This window comes from Podarcis raffonei, chromosome 2, assembly GCF_027172205.1.
Source record: "Podarcis raffonei isolate rPodRaf1 chromosome 2, rPodRaf1.pri, whole genome shotgun sequence".
NCBI lineage: Eukaryota > Metazoa > Chordata > Lepidosauria > Squamata > Lacertidae > Podarcis > Podarcis raffonei.
Window position 1 is genome coordinate 56,838,503 of NC_070603.1, and position 14,464 is coordinate 56,852,966.

Genomic DNA, 14,464 nt, shown 5'->3' on the forward strand with positions numbered 1-14,464 from the left:
ACTTTGTGGGGCAGGGAGCTACTGGTTCCAGAGATCTTTAAATATGAACACAGGGATTAGCCTAAGGAAAATAATAATATGACAGATGGGCAGTGGAGAAAAGTGTGGTATAATCTATACACTTATAAATAGCCAGATACAGAGGCCCCATTGATACAGAGTACACATGTTCCACGGCACCTCTTTTAAAAGACTCACCCTGTATAAGCATCCTGTTTAGCCTAATATTTACTAAGTTTGGGGGGGGAGAGAAAGGGTGTATCCATCACCATATTTATAAAGTGTTACCTTAGGTTAAGAACTTAATTCGTTCTGGAGGTCCGTTCTTGACCTGAAACTGTTCTTAACCTGAGGTACCACTTTAGCTAATGGGGCCGCCCGCTGCCGCCAGTGCGCGATTTCTGTTCTCATCCTGAAGCAAAGTACTTAACCCGAGGTACTATTTCTGGGTTAGCGGAGTCTGTAACCTGAAGCGTATGTAACCTGAGGTACCACTATTAGTGCCCTGACACCTTCCACCAATATCACCATTTCTCTCTCCCCCTCCCCATTTTTAACCATTTGTTTAGCCCTGCAAACTATGGATAAAAATGAGTGTTGCTTCAGACTGATATCTATTCAAAATCTAGAGAGTTTTGCAGCTCAGGCTGCAATCCTAGTATATACACTTACCAAGTTAGCAACCCCCCTCCACGTGTGTGTGTTTGTGTGTGTACAGAGGGCAGTTAAGTCCGGCTGAACTCAGCCAGCTGTAATATGTATGTACAGGGCTGCTCTGTCAGTCACTTGTAACAAACTATCCCTCCCAACCTTTTGCAGTAAAACTGTTTTCTTCGTGCTACTTAGTAAGGATAATTACACGAAACATAAATATCTATTTCCTCATAGTCCAATTTGTGTGGGTGTCTGTTTTTAAAGCCACACAACCATATCAGAAACACTTCAGTGCCTCTCGCCTCTCCTGTCAAGTTCCTTCTGTTGCGGCTTTAAAACAATTAATAGCCTGATGTGATAGTTGGTGAACCAATGACACGGCAGAATGGAATGAAGGTAGGAATGCAAACTGCTACAATTTATAACATATGCCTATGGCTTTTGATCCAAGAAAGTAGGGGTGATTCTTCCGCAAGACAAAGAAATGTGTGTTCTTATTGAGATCTCTCACTTTCGGCCAAAGCAACAGCAGCTGATTGTAGTCATTCCTCCACTGAAGAAACTATCCTTTCTAGAACACCCATAAAACCTTGACTTGGGGCCCTGTAGGCACTTGTTAAATCCCTAGAGGAGAAGTAGATAAAGAATCAACTTCTGCAAATGACTAGAGGAACTACATGAGAAGTGCATAGCAAAGAGACATTAGCCAAAACCACAGCACCAGCCACTTGGTATTAAACAACTAATTTTAAATGTCTGCTGGTTCAAATAACCACTTAATCTGTCACTTAATGATGACCATCTACTTACTCATTCAAAATAAATATGTGCTAGATTAGCCAGAAGCGGAAGTAGGAGGAGCAACAGAACAGTAGGCTGCATTCCAGGCACAGAAAAACGAGAGGTTTCTACACACAAGCACACACGTTTCAAGGACACATTCTATCTAGCCAGGCAAAAGGGCTCAAGAAGGGCATGGAGCAGGCAGGGCCAGTGTGGGAGAGTCCCAGGTCCAGATAGGGAGACCAGGAGGGCCTGAGGTTTCCTACCCCTGCTGTAAACTGGCTGGAAGACGACTCTGGCTAGTCTTCTTTGTAATCTCTGATATTTCAATGTTTGCTTCCCCAGTCCAGTCATATGGTTCTCATGGGCATCTAGAAGGCCACTGTGGGGCACACAGTATGCTAGTCTAGGTAGACCTTTGGTTTGGTCCAATGGAGTGCTTCCTTATACTCTTCTGAGTCTTCTGCTGGGGTCTATGCTTCCCAAGATGATTATCTCAAGGTATCCACACCAGTTATTACAAAATAAACTAAGGCTATGTACACATTACCATTTACTCCAGCTTCAGTGCGCTCCCATTGCTAGTGTTTGAAGCCAAGTATCAGGGCCGTCTTACCCATAGGCGCTAGGGGTGCGGGGCACCCAGGCACCGGGCTCTCAGGGGCGCCAGGCTGAGAGTCCAGAGCCGAGAGTTGAGTCTGGGGAAGAGCCCACCTGTCAGTTGGAGCGCCGCAATGGGCTCTTCTGCTGCGGGTGGCTCTGCACCGCAAATTCGGGGGTGACTGAGCCAGCGAGATGCTCAGGCAGCTGGCTGGCTCCACCCTCCTATGCACCTGGGACTGGGCAACCGGGGAGGGCGCCGGGTGGATCTTTGCACCCCGGTGCCACATATGCTTAAGACAGCCCTGCCAAGTATGCATGACATTAGCCACTATCCATAGATATCTTGTAGCGTCTCAAGAAACACTCCCGTCTGATGTGTTTTCCCTCAAACCAGTTTCCATCCAATTAGAAAATGCAAGCCACAATTCAGCTGAAGTGTGTACACTTCAGGCAGCTATTGCATATGTGCAGACGACAGCACACACATAGACAATAGCTTCCTTGAATAGGAGGGGTTTTTTGGGTGGTTGCAGGAACAGGGGAACCAAACAGGTAATGTGCTTCAGGTGACGATCTCCACCCCCCCCATCTTTGCTGTATTCAGCAACCTTAAAACATGACTTGAAGCACAGTGAGTGGTTGGTAGGAAATGATCTCACTGTGTTTATGCTGCTAATGCATGCATACTCAATGTGTGTTAAACTTAGCAACCTTTGGATAACCCCAAGTTTTTCACCTGCAAGCTCTGCACTTGCTCACACAGTTGTTCCTGTGAATGAGCCAAAGGCAGCTGCTCAAAAAGTTTGCTTTTAAGCAGATGGAGCTAATGCAACAAGATGCGGCAGGGAAACATGACTTAATGTGACAGGAAAAGAGTTTCCTGTCTGAGCTAGCATTAAGCATTCTACCAGTTGCCTTTCATGGTTTCTGCAGTCATACATCACAAAACTTTACGTCACATAGTCTGAGGGTGGGGGTGCTGCTGTGTTTTTTTGAGGAGGGAGCAACCCCACCCACATGTTTATTTAGTTTATCTATTTAGCGCAACTACCTTCCTCCTGTACAGCTTTTCAGTCAAAAGGTGATGCCAAGTTCAGCTCAACTCCATTTTTTTTGCTGCCAATTCCTCTGAGGAGCAGTTTTAATCACGTAATCACCAGCTAGCTCAAGAGGATGATACTAAAGCACACACGAGTTACAAAGTGGGCAAAAAGAAAAAGAAAAGCAGCCACACCCATTGGCCTTTATTCTAAGCATTAAAAGTAGCACAACACCTTTATTAGGAGTAACGACACAAATTTCAAATGTTTTTTTTTCAGGATGTTTTTTTCAGGATGGATGTTAAGTATGCCACATACAAGTGTTTCTCCCTTCAACTGTGGAAGAGCTTCTAATGTTCAGGAGGCTAAATTGTGCTGGGTGAAAAATACACACACACACACACACACACACACACACACACACCAACTTGCTGCTACAAACCATGTTAGAATAAATTAGAAATGGTTGCTCTCCCTTGGAAAATATAAGAGTTATTTGAATCGATATCTAGTATTAGTTTGAACACACCAACATCAAGAAAATGCGGCCAGTCCTTATATTAGCAAATCTAGATATTAATTTTAGGTGGTAAAGTTGTGATATAAGCCAAATTGAAGCTGGAGGGCATGTTGTTTTTCTCCCATAAAAAGAAAGAGCTGGATTATCCATGCAGGAAAGGAGGTAGTAGTTGGAAGGCCAGCTTTCCTAACTCTTCACCTGAATGCTGTTTACTAGCTGGTAAGATGCAGCTGCTTTAATGTTGGGTTTGAGCATAGGAATTGCAGATTTTAATTCCTCCTGTCGAGCCAGAAGCCACAGTATTGTGGTGCCTTTATTAGGACCAACCAAAATGTCACAACACTTTGTGAAGTTTTGAGTTGCCTAGAACTCCTTCATCAGCCTGGATGTTAGAAGGGGGGAAAAGAGCATTGTGTCAAATGTTTCCCCAAGACCTGCAGTTTATAACACTCTTAAGGGTGAGGCAGAGAATGGAGGTAAAGAGAAGCATGGTAGCCTTTACAGATGCAAAAGCTGGAAATTACCGTATTTTTTGCACCATAACACTCACTTTTTTCCTCCTAAAAAGTAAGGGGAAATGTCTGTGCGTGTTATGGAGGAAATGCCTACGGGTGGCATGCCTACGGATTTTCCTCCTCTAAAAACTACGTGCGTGTTATGGTCAGGTGTGTGTTATAGAGCGAAAAATACGGTAATTTCATGTGGTACGCTAGATATAAACAACTCAACCTGAAGATGCTACATAAGCTGAAAGGTCACTCAGACTGCTGGAGCCTGCTGGAACAGGCCTATCTATTCCAGCAACCTGTTCTCACACTGGCCTACCAAATGCCTGTGGGAAACCTGCAAGCAGGATTCAAGCATAAGAGCATTCGTCCCTCCTGTGGTTTCCAGCAACTGATATTCAGAAGCAGTCCTCCTCTTTTAAAGCCATCTCCAAGTTGCTAGTTATTGCTACTTCTTGCGGGTGCAACTTCCTAAGTTTAACTATGCGCCGTATAATAAATGCTCTCTTATAAGAACACAACAATATTAATTTTGTCTTAGTTTCCTGTCCTTTTTGACAAATCCAAGTCTTTCTGAAACAAAATATATTAATAATGTGTCATATCTGAATCAAGGTCCGTTGAGCGGTATGATTTATTAGTATATTACTATTTTTTTTAAAATCACTATGCTATCGGGAAGGGGGCTCTTCCCGTCGCATGTAAAACTGTTACTATATTCAGGCAGTTTTGATTTTTCATCACTTAATTAGGCAGACTTGTAGACTCAAGGTCTGTGTGAAAGGCATCTCCATGTCAAGGCCATGGGAGTCGGAAGGGGGGGAGGGCAGCAACCAGATAATGCTTCAAGGGAACTGGGTTATGTTGATCTTTAATTGGAGACAAGGGTTACCAGGTGCAAAGGGCCTAACAAAGAAAACCTTTATACAAAACAGGCACAGAATTAAAGCATAAATCACCCAAATAATTTGGAGGAGACAAAGCAGTGCCAATTGTTCCCAGCCCCAAAGAAGCCCCATGTTATCTGATTTCCCAAGGCAGTGCCCACACAGTATCATCGTTACTGTGTGAAGTGCTAGAAACTAGATTTCTATAACGAAGCAAAGCAGAGAGATTTGATGATTGTGTACACATTCCTATTTACTTTGCATCCAGTGTGCTCCCACTGATGGCTTGGGAAGTGGTGTGCACACAATATTAGCCACAATCCACACCTGTCATCCATCCATCCTGCCAATTCTTATGAAATGCTGTGTTTTTATACATTTACCTCCAAGTCAGCTGCAGTCCAAATTGAGTAAAAGAACAACCTAGCTGAGATTTAAGCCAGTACAGTCATACCCTGGTTGCCGAACGCCTTGGAACTTGTATATTTCAGCTCCCAAATGATCGAAAACCAGGAGTGAGTTTTCCAGTTTTCGAACGATTTTCAGAAGCTGAACATCTGACACGGCTTCCACAGTTCCTGCAGCCAATCGGAAGCCACACCTTGGTTTTCAAACAATTCTGTTTGAGAACCAAGGTACAACTGTAATGTATATACAGCTAATGTAGTTCTGTACCCACTAACAAATATTGCAATGGTGGTTTGCAGAGTCAAAGATTTGATAAGACCAGAAATGAGAAACAGAGTTTCCCCCAAGCGCAGTCTGGCAAATGGTGCTGATGCATCCTTGGAGAGAGGCTCTTTTTACCATACAGTGGTACCTTGGAAGTCAAACGGAATCCATTCCAGAAGTCCGTTCGACTTCCAAAATGTTCAGAAACCAAAATGCGGCTTCCAATTGTCTGCAGGAAACTCCTGCAGCCAATCGGAAGCCACACAAGCCACGTCAGAAATTCGGGTTCCAAAGAACATTCGCAAACAGGAACATTTAGATATTAAAGCAAAATTCCAAATCTGATACATCCTTTCACTAGGTAAAGGTAAAAAGGTAAAGGACCCCTGGACGGTTAAGTCCAGTCAAAGGTGACTATAGGATTGTGGTGCTCATCTCGCTTTCAGGCCGAGGGAGCCAGCGTTTGTCCACAGACAGCTTTCCGGGTCATGTGGCCAGCATGACTAAACCACTTCTGCTGCAACGGGACACCGTGACGGAAACCAGAGCACACAGAAACGCCATTTACCTTCCCGCCACAGATGCATCTATTTATCTACTTGCACTGGTGTGCTTTTGAACTGCTAGGTTGGCAGGAGCTGGGACAGAGCAATGGGAGCTCACTCCATCATGTGGATTCGAACTGGCAACCTTCTGATCGGCAAGCCCAAGAGGCTCCTTTGTTTAGACTGCAGCACCACCCGCTCCCTCCATCCTTTCATTAATACTTTTCCAATGCTATAAGTATCTGGTCTTGCTCTATGGCAAACATGGCCAAACTTGGCCCTCCAGTTGTTTTGGGACTACAATTCCCATCATCCCTGACCACTGGTCCTGTTAGCTAGGGATGATGGGAGTTGTAGTCCCAAAATAGCTGGAAGGCCAATTTTGGCCATGCCTGCTCTATGGAATAAGCCACACTTTAGGAAGATCTCTGAACTTGGCAACCATCCATGGAGGAGACCAATCTTATATTTACACTCATGTGGTAAGTATCATCTCCCTCAGTTGTCAGTTTCCTATTTGCCTTATACCATACCATGGTATAACATGGAAGCATTATACCATGAAATATACCATAATAAGCATTATACCATGAAATATACCATGGAAGCATTACTGAAATCAGAGGGACCAATGTTTTAGCAATAGGCAGTGAAAATTTGATTAACAATATACAGTATTGTTCACTTCCCAGACTATGAGTTGTCTCCAAACCACTGTGAGCTACAATAACCCTCTGGAGCAGATTTTGGATCTGTGCAGGGGGTTGCAGGAGAGAGGAAGGGGAAAGTTTTGTTGCACAGATGAAAGTCTGTTGCACAAATGAAACAGCAGTGCCAGACACAACCCATAATTTGCACCTTCCCCAGAGAAGACCTGCTGGTTTTACTGTTCTGAGAGACTACTCAGTGATGTAGCTGGCATTTTTGTTGAACCAGCTCTCCTGCTTGCAAAGAACACATGGGTGGGGTTGCATGTTTGTTCACAAGTGGTGAATGGGTAATAGACAGAAGGAAACAGCACAAAAAAAGGAAAGGCAAGCAGAAGACAGAGCTGCCAGTAATTGAAACCAGAAATGAGGAAGGATTTATTAGATGTGTTTTACAGACAAATACATTTTTCATGTGGATTCCTTTTCTTAATCTTACAGTGAGCTATGATCTTCAATTTCTGCAATGAACAGGGCAGACAAACAAGTGCTTAATTGCCTGATGTCATCCTCAAGTGACAAAGCATCTTATACAGTCTTGGGGATCAGTCACTTCTTGAAATCCTGGCAAATTCAAGGGTTCCTTTTTTAAATCTTTCACTAACCATGTAAGTACTGACAAATGTATTTAATGGCACTGATCTATTTATGGAGTCTTCATTCAGATTCGTTTGCGAGGAAATTAGTAGAAGATGGCTATTTAATGAGTATTCATTCTGATCCATTTGTGTCAAGCAAGTGTTATGAAACACTTTCCAGTGCATTTTCTCAACACTTCTTATAGCAAAAAGCATGAGCTTTCCAGGAAGTGGGTTTGTTGTGCAAAACCTCCCAACCAGCTATGATAGTGCAACCAGAATTTGCTGGTATGTGATTGAATCCCACCTAAAAATAGCAACAGTCTGGAAGTGCCCTAAGACTTTTAAAACTAACCATGGTCACCAGTGGATGGCCTCCAATTCTTTAAAAAGTCTGGAGCAGTAAGTAGCATAAGGGTCCATTCCGACAGACCAAACTGGTGTAAAGTTTCTTACCAGAAGGAAGTGATAATGCAGTGGGTCCAAAGGTCAAGAAGGTGGTTTCTGCCTGTGCTGTAGAGGGAAGTGAGGGGTAGATGGGGCTCATCAAGCTAAGAAGGAAGCCCATCTCGGAGAAGGAAAACTCTGATGCTAAACCTCCAGTGCCTTGTGGGATATCTTTGGGAAAAGAAGAGGCTAAGGAGTAAACCCTACACAAATCCAGAGTGTAGTCCCTAAGAGAGTTGGGTGACATCTTGTACACCTCCTTCCGGTAACTCCTGCTGCCCACCTGGGGCCAATGTATCACTCTGCTTTCCTTTGGACCACATCAGCACAGCCTAGGGGCTGGTCTTGTCATCTGGGCAGCCCAAGACCTCCATACACACTGCCCAGGCTTGTGCCCTGGAGAGGTCACTTCAGTTCTGCTGATGCAGCGGTTCGGCTTTGCCCCTGGAGGCACACTCCGATGTCTCTTGAGACAGCTGAATGCCAACCACAATAATAGGCAGGCAGAAATCAAAATTAAGGAACGTTTTCCTAAATGATGAGGAACACAGAGCTGAAGCCATCTGTTATGTACTGAGTTGAATAGGATTCAGAATGCAGCAGTCTGATTGGTCCTAGAACAATAGGATTCAGAATGCAGCAGTCTGATTGATCCGCAGGAGCCACCCAATCCAACTCCAGGTAGAAGTGAATCCACAACCTGATTGGCCTACAGGAAAATCCCGGAATTAGCCAATCACGTGGGGCCCATTGTGTAAATAATGTATATAAAGCAGACATTTCAGGGGAACTTCCATTCCTCCTCACTACCACGAGCTGAATAAAGAGCATGAAATCCACACTCGACTCTGAGTATATTTCACAATCGCTAGCCAATCTGCTGAGATAACCTCTCCAAATATCCTTTGGCAGTGCTGCAGGAGGTTGGAACAATGTAGGATTCATTAGAACTAATAGGAGCTTCCTTCCTGTATCAAACAGCAAGCACAGGGAGGACCCAAGGCAGATCACAAGCACAGTGGGAAACCAGAGTTAAAGTCCTCCTGTCCCCTTCCAAGGGTTCCAGTCTGGATCAGGCCTCTTGCACCTGCTACTTTCTTTTTTAAAAAACATTCATACAGTTGCTAATTGTGCGAATGGTGGCATGTATGCTTTGGCCCCTAGTCTCCATGACATCACACAGGAGGCTCAGTCCAAGTTCAAATGAACCTGAGACCTCCTCCTGATACAGAGTGGCAAAAGGTCCCAAGGCACAAAAGGTATCTAAAGGCATCTTAAGGTGGGGCAGTCCTGTCAGATGGGCGGCATATAAATAATAACTATAACAATAACATTATCATATCTAATGCAGTGACTTTGCTGAAGCTAAACTTCAGAGCACCTTCAGTTTGATGATGGAAGAAAGGCAGAATATAAATGTTTAGGATAAATTAGGTAATCACTTCAGGAGAAGCCTACCTAGAGGAACTATTTGCAGAAGTTACGGTAAATGTGATGCCCAATGAAAGAAGAGCCTCTTGGAAAGCTTCCCACACACCATTAGGCTTTGGCAAAAAAAACAGCACATGCACCCCGCAACCCAAAAGCTTATGCATGTTATGGGAGATGTCTGTAGGGATAAATCTTAACATTCCTCAACACTTGGTTTCGATTTCCTAGGAATATTACCTAACAAAGCAACAGGGCATGCGTGAACTGTTTTAATTGCTGTTAGATATAATGGGGTTGAGAAATTTAGGAAAGAGAATATGAATTATGGCTTGAAGTTTACAAAGGAAGCCACACAGTGGCTTAAAGTAAGATCTGTAGTGAATCAGCAGATGACTTAATTCTGAAACTATTGTGAACATGCCTAATCTTAGCATGGCCTGCAAAGTAAGCATCCATCATGCTCTGAAGGTTAGGACTCAAACCAATGGCTTCAAGTTATAAGAAAGGAGATTCCGACTAAACATCAGGAAGAACTTTCTTAAAGTAAGAGCTGTTCGACATTGGAACATTCTCCCTCAGAAGGCTCTCCTTCATCAGAGGTTTTTTACAGTTGTAGAACATCTTTATACAAAATAAAGCCAAATCTGGACTTGGACCGGGTTACTTGATTTTTTCATCGATGAAAACCTTCTCATTTGGCAAAAGCCACCCTTACTTCTATAACTTTCTCTAGTGCTGTCAGGAAAGGCTGGCAGCAAGAAAAGAAAACACACAGACACAACACACAGAGCAATCTAATGTAATAGCTGTGGCCTGTACTTTGCCATGACAGCAGCTCCTGTTGAAACACCTCTCTTATACTCATTTTCCCAACTGGTCATAGGAATAAGGAGGCTGGTAAATGGATGAGGGTGGCTGACAGCCAGGCTGTGTTTGCAGGAAGGGCGTTTAAGAGGATCACCGGCTTTATTCTCTTCTTCAAGGCCAACATTTCTCAAGGGATCTGAATGGTGTTTAGGGAATCTCAGTTTCTCTTGCTATACCCAATTTTTGCCCAGTTGCGTGTGGTTTTCTCTCCCCGGCATGCAGGATCTTGCCAGTTCACATTGTCAGTCGTCCTTTTGTTTCCCCCTTAACAGATAAAATGGAATCGCGTGGATTGCTTCAGACGGTTGCTAGGACAGCAGCATATTTTGTTTTGATTTGAGCAGGCGTCCCCTGCGCACGGATTGCTTTCATTACCAATAGCATAATCTCTGGAACCTCAGCAGAAACAATGTAATGTCCTGTAGCTCTTCATGTTAAAAAAAAAAAAGATAATGAAGCAGATTGCAAACAAGGTTTATTGGATTTCATAGTCACACATAGGAGAATCGAACCTTAAAGGCACTCAGCTAGGCTGTGGGGAAGCTGGCAGATCTGAAACCATTTGTTTGGAATATGAGAACTACTTAAACATTGGCTGCAATTTGACATCTCTGATACAAGCCATCCCAGATGTGTGGGTGTGTATCACCGTCCTTTAATTATTCTTTGCATTTGTACCCCATCTTTTCCTCCAAGGAGGTCCAGGTGATGTCCATGGTTCTCCCCCTCCTCCCCACAACAGTCCTGTGAGGTAGGTCAGGCTGAGAGTGAGTGACGGGCTCAAGGTCATGCAGCGAGCTTCATAACTGAGTGGGGATTTGAACCCTGGTCTTGCAGGACCTAGTCTGACACTCAAGCCACAATAATAATAATAATAATAATAATAATAATAATAATAATAATTTATTATTTATACCCCGCCCATCTGGCTGGGCTTCCCCAGCCACTCTGGGCGGCTTCCAACAAAATATTAAAATACAGTAATGCATCAAACATTAAAGGCTTCCCTAAACAGGGCTGCCTTCAGATGTCTTCTAAAAGTCTGGTAGGTGTTGTTCTCTTTGACAACTGGTGGGAGGGCATTCCACAGGGTGGGCGCCACTACCGAGAAGGCCCTCTGCCTGGTTCTCTGTAACTTGGCTTCTCGCAGTGAGGGAACCGCCAGAAGGCCCTCGGTGCTGGACCTCAATGTCCAGGTAGAACGATGGGGGTGGAGATGCTCCTTCAGATATACTGGACCGAGGCCGTTTAGGGCTTTAAAAGTCAGCACCAAAACTTTGAATTGTGCTTGGAAACGTACTATGCCACACACCTAACTACACTGCCCCTCTTAACTGCCACCGTGTCCCTTCTGTTTCTCTAAGAATAAAAAGCTAATTCTTTAATCGAGAGCAAGTAGCCTCTGTGCTTGCACAGTGTTCCTTCCCTTTGTCAAATGATTACCACAGAATTAAAGACAGGCTTCCAAATTCTCCAATTTAAGCCTTCACCCTGGTACCTCTTCTTTCTCTTTTAAAGCACCATCTTGACATCTCATCCTCCTTCAACTCATCAAGTCATCTCAAGAACATGTTACCTCTATGCTGGTACAGAGTTTTTACTTAACTTCCCACAGAATTTCTATATTGGGGGAAGAACTGACTCCTGCCCAGCCTGAAAAGGAAAGTCCAGGGCAGATGATGCTCAGTCTCTTTAACACACTTCAGAACTTTCCTGCCTGAAAGAAATGAGGATGCCCACTCCAAAAGCGTGAGGAAGTACCGCAGTTTGTCACTGGCATCAGAGAGAACAGGTTAGAGGGAGAGAAATTTCTACAATTTTCCAGGGAAACACAAGCCAAATCAGTCCTCAAAACACTACCTCAGATTCTCAAATGGAAAACCAGGATGCCTAGCTGTACATATGGACCCTGAGTGACCTCTTCCACAGAACTAAGTAGGTTGGTTGTTGTTGTTGTTGTTGTTGTTGTTTGTCAGGGGGATATATAAACAATGGGAAGCTGCTTTATACCGAGTCAAACACTTGGGTCCATCTACCTCCATATTGTCCACACTGACTGGCAGTGGCTCTCCAGAGTTTCAGACAGGGAGATGCTTGAATCTAGAACATTATGCATGAAGGACAGGTTGCTCTATCACTAAGCAATGGTCTTTGCCCCTAAACAAAACTCAGATATTTTACTTCCAAATTATATCATGCAAGCGTACATCCTGAATAAATCACAAGGATTTTTGTTTTGTTTTGGTAGAAGGATTGACCTCTATGTTAAGTATAAAAAGCTCCACACAATTTTCCTGCTATATCAATAAACAAAACACAAAACCCTAATGCACTTTGAAGCTGTTTTCATCTGGAAGTGGCAAATACCCCCCATATGCAAATGTGAATTCTTCACCTGCAGCTACTGTTGCTCCAGGTAACAAGCTACATAATGCTGATGTTTCCACCTCTGCTTGAAGCAGTAGATTAGTGGGAAATTCAGAAGTACAGAATCCTTTCCTGGTAGCTGCACCATGCCCCCTCACAGCCATGTCCCCTTCTAAGATTATGCAATCTTCTAAATTTATGCAATAAAAAATAGCTTTCAATGGCAGATGGAGATTTGGGTTGGCCACTGTGAGAACAGGATGCTAGACTAGATGGTTCTAGATTCAAGTAGGTAGCCGTGTTGGCCTGACGCAGTCAATATATAATATATATATATACAGAGAGAGAGAGAGACGGACTGTACTGTGTATACACACACACACACACACACACACACACACACACACACACAGTCATACCTCGGGATAAATACGCTTCGGGATGAATATTTTTGGGTTTCGCCGCACACGCATGCACAGACTCTCAAAATGACGTCATGCACATGCACGGAAGCACCGAAACACGACCCGTGCACACGCAGACATGGGTTACGTTCACTTCGGGATGTGAACGGGGCTCCAGAACGGATCCCGTTCGCATCCTGAGGTACCACTGTGTGTGTGTAAATATATATATATATAGTCTCTAAGGTGGTCTCTCTCTCTCTCTCTCTCTCTCTCTCTCTCTCTCGTCCAGTCACACCTTAGAGACCAACGAAGTTTGTTCTTGGTACAGTGGTGCCTCGGGTTACATACGCTTCAGGTTACAGACTCCGCTAACCTAGAAATAGTACCTCGGGTAAAGAACTTTGCTTCAAGATGAGAACAGAAATCATGCTGTCACAGCGCAGCAGCAGCAGGAGGCCCCATTAGCTAAGGTGGTACCTCAGGTTAAGAACAGTTTCCGGTTAAGAACGTACCTCCAGAACAAATTAAGTACTTAACCTGAGGTACCACTGTATAAGCTTTCATGTGCACACACACTTCTTCATATACACTGAACTAAATGGGTAATTGGTCTGATCCAACAGGCTCATCTTGTGTTCTTTTGGGTGTTAAATTTGTTTCGTTGTTTTTGTTTTTACAGATAGTAAATTACAGCTCACAAAGCGCTCTCTCTCTCTCTCTCTCTCTCTCTCTCTCTTTCACACACACACACACACACACACACACACACACACACAGATACAGAGAGGGAGTAAAAGGAGTTTGAGTTATTTTGCACAGGAAAGTAAAGCAGCTTATAATAAAGCAGCCCACAAGTGAAATAAAAGGAAGTTACAGGGTAGAGTCATAAACATGCAGAAATAAAATGAAAAGCCCTCAGTTTCAAAATACTAGGGTCCTTGCCAAAGAAGTAGCATTTTTCCTTCAAATGAAGCCTGTTCCAAGCCTGAAGAATGGAGGGAGGAGGAAGACCATCCTTAGAAATGCCTTTAGCAGTGGAAATTGTGTGGAAATTGCAATTCAGCCTGAGGGAGGGGTGGAACTAGTGCTACAGATAATGGCCCACTAGGCTAAGTCATTTGCTACTTAGAGGGCAATTACGGTAACACCAGAACTTTGCAGGTGCAAAGCAAAGCAAGGCATGTTGTTGTTTAGTTATAGGTCAAGGCAAATAATCACTTTTGAGGAGCTTGTCTCTGTTGTAAACAAAATCTGCCCTTATTCCATTATGGGGTACACAAGAGCCCTTATAGAGTCCTTTGTAGGTTCTCCATTGGTAGGAGAAAATAACAGAGGCCAACCAGAGAATATTGAGAAGCAAAACAGCTAGTAAGCCTGATCTTTATTAAACTGTTGCAACAGGGTCTCCCCCCACACGCAGCAGAGAGGAGGAGGACCCCGAACCATGTGT